General features: G+C 37.6%; 1 non-coding gene across 1 annotated transcript; it reads left to right on the forward strand.

Moving 5' to 3' along the window:
• Positions 1-800: 800 nt before the first annotated feature.
• LOC131894770 (U6 spliceosomal RNA) lies at positions 801-906 on the forward strand. Its single transcript, XR_009375005.1, has one exon. It is a non-coding gene; the product is annotated as a U6 spliceosomal RNA (small nuclear RNA).
• The last annotated feature ends 8338 nt before the right edge of the window (positions 907-9244 follow it).

Here is a 9244-nt window from a genome sequence, read left to right on the forward strand (position 1 = left end):
GTTGTATCTGGAAGATCCTGTTTCCTTGGAGACGTCCATCTCTCCTGGCTCTTTTAATATTTCTTCCTCTTCTTCCACATGGATATTGAGCCTTGATGGAAAGGTTTTGATGAAGGCATTCCATTTATGGCTTAGTTCACCAATGTCTCTTGCTCTCTGAACACTGTCCAGCTGTGGGTCTCTGTCAATTACCATCTACTAAAGAGAGCGTCTTATGGTGTTTGACTGATGCACTGTGATAGTAATATGTTATCAGAAGCTATTTCGTTGCTATGTTCTTTTAGCAGAATAATATTAGTATGTTTTCTTTAGGGCCCATGATCTATCTATTCTAAAGTTATTGGCCACTTTAACAGTGTCAGGTATGGTTTCCATCTCATAGCGTGGGTCTTAAATACAGTTTTAACTGTACTTGGTTACTCCCATAACATTTATGCCACTATTATAGTACTAGTTTGCCTTGTAGGTACATCTTTGTTGTATGTGACAGGCTTTACAGCTAGATCAGATTGATGATTACTTTTCTTCTCTGCATAGTTCCTTCCAACACAATGGATGCTAGTTAGCATGGGTGAATCTAGCTGGGAACCAGTTTGATTTCTCCATGTTCAATGAAACAAATAAGTGGTGTCTTTAACAGTAGGTCTTTATCATCAGGTTGTGGAAGGTAATCAATTGTCTTGGCAATATTCTGTAATTTTGGAGGGTGTTTGTGGGATCCTTTAGGCCAATGACTCAAGAAGATATAAACCATTCTGGTCAAAGGAAATTTGACTTCTGACATAATATACCTATTTGGTGTACTTGCTTTGGCAGCACACATACTAAAATTGGAATGATACAGAGAAGATTAGCATGGCCCTGTGCAAGGATGATACACAAATTCATGAAGTGTTTCATATTTGAAAAATAAAAGATATCTATTTGGGACATTTCCTCCCTCATTATATTTGTGACTCAATTTAAATTCCTTTTATATGTATATACCAGAGGTTCTCAACTTGTAGGTCTTGGCCCCATGGGGGGGGGTCAAATGAGCCTTTCACCTGGGTCTCATGTTAGATATCATGAATACAAGATATTTATATTATGATTCATAACAATAGCAAAATTAAAGTTATGAAGTAGCAATGAAAATAATTTTATGGTTGGGAGTTACCATAACATGAGGAATTGTATTAAAGGGTCTCAGCATTAGGAAAGTTGAGAAACACTAGTGTATACAATTTAAGAAGCTTCTACTATTTAGAAAGCTTTCCACACAGCTTTGCCAAAGGCTTCTAGTGTTAATTATCCCATACCGTATTGCCTTCTTTTTCCTGTCCTCACAGCTGCCTCCACATTTAATCGCCTTTGCTTCTCCTTTATCTCTTTTATAACACTATATTGTATTACTCTTTCCTTGGAACATCCACCATACCTCCTGGTCCCTTGTTAATTACCTAACTTCTATAGTTATTTGGACTGAAACACATATATAGAAATAGCTTAAAAACTGGCATCCACGTATAAGAAAAAAAAAACATGTAATATTCACCCTTTTCTATCTGAGTTACATCACTCAGGATGAATCATTCTAGCACTTCTCCGTTCACTTGCAAATTTCACAATTTCTTAATGGTGAATTACATTCCTCTGTGAAAATGTACCGTCTTTTCACTATCCATTCATCTGATGATGGGCACCTAGGCTGTTTCTAATGTTTGGCTATTATGATTATATGAATGAGCCAGTATCTATGGAGTAAAATAGAGTCCTTTAGTTACCTAAGAGTGGTATAGTTAGGCCTTAATGTAGGCCATCTTTAAGCTTCCAGAGGCATCTCCACACTGATTTCCATAGTGGCAATACCAAGTTTGCACTCCCTCCAGCAACAAATAAGTGAATGTTTCCTTTTTCCTCATTCTTTCCAGCACGTGCTATTATTTGTTGACAGTTCTGAATGAGATGAGAGGAAATCTCAATGTAGTTTTAATTTACATTTTCTTTATAGCTAAGAATGTTAAACTGTTTCATAGCCATTTGTGTTTCATTCTTTGAGAACTCTCTGTTTAGCTCTGTATCTCATGTTTCTATTGGGTTGTTTGTTTTTTTGGTGTTCTGTTGTTTTAGTTATTTATCTATTCTAGATGCTAACCCTCTCTCAGGTGTGTAATCAGTAAATATTCTTTCCTATTCTGTAGACTGCTGCTCTGCTTGAATAATGATGTCCTTTGCTATATAGAAGCTTTTAAACTTATGAGGTCCCATTCATTAACTGTTAGTCTAAATGCCTGCACCATTGATATTCTGCTCAGAAAATTCTCCTCTGTGCCAATGATTTCAAGCCTACTGCCTACCCCTTTCTATCAGATTTCAGGTAGCTGACCTTATGTTGAGGTCTTTGGTGCATTTGGAGCTTAGTTTTGTGCAGGGAGATAAATATGAGTCTATTTGCATTCTTCTACATGCAGCCATTTAATTTGTTGAAGATGCTGTCTTTTCTCCAGTGTGTATTTTTGTTTTCTTTGTCAAACTTCAGATATCTATAGGCATATGGGAGTGTGTCTGGCTCCTGAACTCTGTTCTATTGACCAAGGTGTCTGTTTCTATGAACATACCAAGCTATTTTTATTAGTGGAGATCTGTGATACAAGTTGAAATCTGGGATGCTGATACTTCCAGTGGTTCTTTAATTTCATTATTCAGGATGCTTTTAGCTATCTTGTTTTTCTCTTCTTATCTCCTCTTTTTTTCTTCTTTTTCTCTTTTCTTTTCGTGTGTGTGTGTGTGTGTGTGTGTGTGTGTGTGTGTGTGTATGTATGCTTACACAAGAAGTTGAATATTGTTTTTCAATTTCTGCAAAGAATTGCCGTGGAATTTTAATTGAGGTTACATTGAATCTGTAGATTGCCTTTGGTATTATGACCATTATTCACAATAATAATCCTACCAATCCATGAAAATGTGAGATCTTTCCATATTTTCAATTTCAATTTCTTTCTTCAACATCTTAAAAGCTTTTACCATACAAAACTTTCACTTGCTTAGCTAGTTATCCCAAGATTTTTTTAAAGCTATTTTGAAAGGCACAGTTTTCCTGATTTCTGTCTTTGTATGTTTATCAGTTTTATATTGGAAGATTACTGATTTTATGTGCTAATTTTGTTTCCTACTACATTACTGGAAATATTTAGCAGTTGTAGAAGTTTCCCCCTGGAGTTGAAAGACCCCGCTTATAGCAGGCTTTTACTTAGCATAAGAAACGCCATTCTGCGAGGCAAGTACCAGAAAAACAGGGCGTCCTTGGCCTAACTGCAAAATGTACATTTAGATAAATCACTTGGCATAAACCGTAATCAGCCAGCTGCAAAAGCCTGGGACCAAGGAAACACCCACCCTGACCACCCGCCCTGGGAGAGAAACCGTTGAGTCAAAATAAGATATCTCTGGTTGGCCACTTGGCCTTGGGGAATAAACAGTTGGGCTGGGAAAGCACCCCCAAGGCCAAGTCAGCCACACACATCAAATTTCTGAGAATTAAAAATATGTCCCCAAGTTCACCCTGGCCTTCTTTGAATCAACCAATGGGAACCCTGTAACTATGCTTCTCGCTTCTGTAACCGTGCCTCTGCCCCTGGGATCCTATAAAAAGTCCCCTTTACCCAAGGAGGGCGGGCAAGTCCTCCGAGAGACTTTGTCGCCCCAGGTACCTGTGTGCCTGAATAAACCCTCTTGCTGCTTGCATCTGATCCGTGGTTTCGGTGTGTTCCTTGGACTTGGGGTCTCTCCTGAGGGAAGATCTCCTCCGGGGGTCTTTCAGAGTCTTTAGGTTCCTTTGTGAACAAAATAATATCACCTGCAAATTAAGATACTTGGACTTCATCCTTTCCTATTTGTATCCCTTTGATCTCCTTAAATTGTCTTATTGTTGCAAGACACAAGTATTATATTGAATAGGCATGGCAAGTGAACATTCTTTTATTATTTCTGATTTTAGTGTACATGAGTTGAGCTTCTTTTCATTTAAGATGATGTTAGTTGTGGGCTTGCTGTAAATTCCATTTGCTATCTTAAGACATGTCTCTTGTATCTCTAGACTCTGGTTGAGAGCTGTTCTAGGGTTAGCAGGAGTTACAAAGGGATGTACATGGACTTAAAGAAAAGGGTAAAAGAGATGACAGGAAAGAATTAACTGGAGAACAAAGTTCACCCACCTAAGTCCCAGCCTAGTATGGTGCTATGGTTCCCTGGTAGAGAGCAGTTCTTTCAGTCAGTGGAAGATAAAGGAATGGAGATGGATTAGAAGAAAAGGCTCAGAGCTTCAGAGGGGAAGAATTAGGGGCATCCTGAGTCTGCTCCAAGAGGTACAGTTCCTAGTGGATGGAGGTGGGCTACAACATGGAATATTAAGAGCAAACTTTTTGGCAAAACTCTCTGATACAAATGCACTGTAAGAAATGCTGTGGTCAAATATGGAAGTGTTACTTTTGAGCAAATGCAGACACTCCTTCTATAAATAAAATTCAAATATGGGATAGTAAAAGAACAATTGTCAGGCTTTGGTAAGAGAAAGAGAATGTGTGTGCTGACATACATTCATATGAATTAGAAAGAAACAAATATAACTTGCTAATTTCACCTTCTAGAAAACATGAAGTGCCAATAAAGCTATCTAGATTGTATTTTATGTATTGAATTACAATCATGTTTGTGTTAAAAATTCTAACTTCAGGAAATGTCACAAGGAAGCAATGTTTTCTTATAGAAGGTTCTGTCTTAGACAGAAAATGGCCTTCCAGCCAGAGCAGGGCTTACAGGGTAGCCCATCAGCCTGTCATGCTGGCACTCCTGCTGTGACAGCTTCTGTCACCCTAGAAACGCAGTGCCAGGAGCCACTTGTATTGATGCCAGTACAGTCTCTGGAGTTGTGGGTCAGAGAGCACATCCTGCTTATTCATGGGCCAGCATGAGGAATCTTCAATATTAATGTTCCAAAGATTGGGCTAAGAGTACAGTGGCTCCACGGCCACCAAGCAAGTTAGATGGAGAGACAATATGATGCACACAGCAGCCTTTCTGGAACTACCCATTTATGATATTACCCTTTTGTGGAGATGAGGATCCAGTGCATCAAGCAACACAGGTCACGAGCTGCATGATGTAGCTCCAGGAATCATCTTGTTCATGTAGTTGGTATCTGTCATTCTAATTCTAAAGACAGAGAAATGAACTACAATTCAGTTGCTTTTTCACTATTTTGTTAAAATCAGTAAAATACAGGTCTTTCGTTAATAATTTGCCCATACTGGGGATTTTTTTTTCATCAACATACAGCTCTACTTAATATTTTAGTAACAACAACTCTAATGGTAATAAAACATTAAAACATAGTCTTGCCTAGCAAATTAAAAAGATAAATAAAGGAATTACTCTGAAGAAAACAATAATCAGATCATCTGGTCAGGTTCCCGATGTGTCTGTGGAAGACGTGTACCGTCAGTGGAAATGGCCCATTAATGTTCACATGGTGCTTTTCTCAATGAAACACTTCCATTACGTTACAGTGAATGTTTGTAAATAAACAGATAATTGAGGGGCTTGAAGCATGGTTCGCTGGCTCAGACCACTTGCTATTCTTGCAGAGACCCAAGAGTTCTGTTCTAAGCATGCACATTTGACAGCTTAGAACCACCTATAACTCTAGCCCAAGAGGCTCTAATGTCCTCTTTTGGCCTCTATGTGCACCGGATGTATTTGGTGCACATTCGCACACCAAGAGACACATTTATCTGCATATAAGGTAAAACAAGCAAATAAATCTAAAAAAAAAAAAAAAAAAAAACCATAAAAGAATCATAAAACTCTGATTGCTGCAGTGTCAGTCCTTAAAAATGGGTAACTGTGGAGAGTTCACAGCCATGTTGTCCTCACGATGGTCATTTTCTGCCCACACAGATATTTGATAGAAGTAGTATCTCTCTTCCTGTTGGTAAACGTGAAAGCAGGATCCACAGAAAAAGCAATCTGGCTGCAGCTTTGGTTTCAGCTTCTTTTGTTAGACAAGTTGACACTGTGGCTCTACTTTTAACCAGACTCTGATTCATAGAAAGAATTCTGCCCACTGTCCCCAGCCAGGCCCAATCTCTCTGGAACCCCATCCCAGCCCCCTCTACCCAAGTCCTTCCAAGCCTGTGTGTTGTGGCTACTCAGTCATTCAAAGGTGCTGCAGGAGTTTTGGTTTTATTTTGATTAAGTGTTTGATCTTTTCAAAGCATTCACTTGCATATGTTTCTTTCTATCTGAAAGAGTACAGGAATCTTTTCCTAACATTCTCTAAGAGCAGTTCCGTCCAAAACACAACAAGAGAGGCTTCAGTGCTCTCTTCAGTCCCTACTTCCCACAGCCGCCTATTATAACAGCTGTGCTATCCTAAAAGATTATAGCATTGCATATTTATATCTTAAGCTCTTTTGAGAGCCTCTGAACCTGTAGAATGCCATTAATTTTTTTCTTGTAGATCATTAATATATGCTGAGTACTCACATTGCTAATGAATCAGCAAGAAGGCTAAATTACAAACCCTGAACATCACAGAATTCATAGTGCCACACACTATACACTTACCTGATTGCCTTTTTCGTGTTGATTACTGGAAAGTCAGTCATTTCCTGAGAGTTAATCAGAGGTTCCCATCTGAGTTCCAGTTAACCCGGTTTTCTTCCACTTATTTTCTGAGTTATATAAAATTATTATTACCATAAAATCTTTCAGATTTGATTACTGGCAAAGTTAGCAAATCTATTTTTAATCAGATAATTATTTTCTATCTGAAAGGAGTTTCTATCTATTTGTTGGTTAGCTATTTGTTTATTAAGATGTTATTTCATTACTTAAGAGTATTATATATTCACATATGAATCAGGTTACAATTCAATATGTCTTTACACATAGCCCTCATTAAACACTCATATATATCGAGTCTGCAGAAGTCTCCCCACTTATCCATAGAAGCACTAATAGCATTGAGCTTTGTTTTCCAGTATCATGCAGACCTCTGTTTATTTGCCATTTTTTTTCTCCTTGGATTTAAGGTCGTTTTAATATTTTTTTCCCACACCAACTTCTTTAGACATCTTTCTCGAGTCTCTAAACTCACTCTACAGCTACCTACTTCCTGCTCCATTTCTTCATTGTGATAAGACACACGTAACATAAAATTTGTCATTAGAGCTATTGTTAATTCTACATTTGACAGTATTAAACACTCAATCTCTCATCTAACTATCACTACTGGTGTTCTCTCATCATCAATTCCTGACATCTTCTTTGAAGAAATGCGTGTTAGGATCCTTTTCCACTTGACAACTATTTATTTTCTTTTCTAGTTTTTAGTTCTTCATGGGTTCTTAATACCAGTTTCTTCTCAAATTCAGGATTATGGCTGTTCACTTACTCTATAAATTATCTTTTACTCTGTAGATGATGTTTCTTGGTATACATTAAAACATTTCATATAGTCTATATTCTGATAGCTTTTGTCACTTGTACCATTTGTATCATATGTGATTGTTGTTTGACATCTCTGAGAATGTGATTCTACCCTTAATAACACATATATTGCTTCTGGCCACGCACTCACATGCTATTCCATTAATCTTTTCATAGACCAACCATCAAAATCTGTAAAATCTCTGTCTCTCTGTCTCGCTGTCTCTCTGTCTCTCTGTCTCTGTCTCTGTCTCTGTCTCTCTCTCTCTCTCTCTCTCTCTTGCTGTATAAGTAGCTAATGAACATTTCAAAATAATCCTCAAAAATGCGTATACTTGTCTCTAGAGCAAAAATACTGTTTAATGTCCAGATGAGTGATTGATGTAATTGTCTACCATATTCTCTGAAAAGCAATCTTTAGCTGCAAATTATTTTTTATTCTTTCTCCAATATATATTTGATGAGAGATCCATTTGGCCATCTCTCTTCAATTATATCCTTATGATGGGGACTTGTGTTCTCTCTTCACAGTTCACGTTGAATGATTAACTCTATTACAATCCTTCAGGATATTAAGGCTAATGTGGCTGTTGGATCCACATATTCCTGATAAAGTGCCTTTATGAAAATACTTTTTCAACATAAACTCAAATATGTACATTTCAGGATGGAATGAAAGGATATTGAGCTCCTATATGTCCTAAAAATCTTCAGGTATCAGACAATTATTAGAATAAAGTGAATTATAAAGCTGATCATTACATGAGATGCTTGTGAACATCCTCCTTCCTCTTTATTTAGTCCTTTATATTATTTTAGATTACTTTTAGGAACAAAATTACTATTTATTAAATGAAATATTTTTCTTATATCTCTGTTATATGAAGCATTAAATTTGACTACCAGAGTGTGGTAACTTGCATATTGCAAACCCTGTTATTAATAGGTAACATTTATAAACTGGCTCTGATGTCTTTCTGGAGTTTGTTATTGTCATTAGCATCTATTTCAGGTTACTTTCAATTTTATAACTACTTAATAAACTGCTTTTTTCTTTTCCTCCTTCTTAGTCACCTTGACATAATAGACATCTCTTCCCAAAAGAACAGTGTGATGATTTCTCCTCTTGATGTAAAGTCTCTCAAACTAAGTATGATCTAGTGCTAACTCGTCACCATGGCATTGGACATAGAAGAACTCTGTGGTGATATTGTGTTCCCCGATATATTATGCATCCTAATAAATTTATCTAGGGTCAGAGAATAGAACAGCCACTAGATAGACATAGAGGTCAGACAATGGTGGCACACACACCTTTAATCCTAGCCTTCTGGAGACAGAAATCCATCCAGATCTCTGTGAGTTCAAAGCCACACTGAAAACAGCCAGGCATGGTGACACACGCCTTTAATCCCAGGAAGTGATGGCAGGAAGCAGAAAGGTATATAAGGCGCAAGGACCAGGAACTAGACCGGTTAAGCTTTTAGGCTTTTGAGCAGCAGTTCAACTGAGATCCATTTGGATGAGGACACAGAGGCTTCCAGTCTGAGGAAACAGGATCCGCTGAGAAATTGGCAAGGTGAGGTTAGTTGTGGTTGGTTCTGCTTTTCTGTCTTTCAGCGTTCACCCCAATACCTGGCCTTGGGCTTGTTCTATTAATAAGACTTTTAAGATTCATGTTACAGTACTCAGGTCCTCATACCACAATATTTTAACTACTCTCCTCTTGCAAACCCAAAGACTCATCTTCAGCTGTTTCTGTACAACCACATTT

This window comes from Peromyscus eremicus, chromosome 17, assembly GCF_949786415.1.
Source record: "Peromyscus eremicus chromosome 17, PerEre_H2_v1, whole genome shotgun sequence".
NCBI classification, from domain to species: Eukaryota; Metazoa; Chordata; class Mammalia; order Rodentia; family Cricetidae; genus Peromyscus; species Peromyscus eremicus.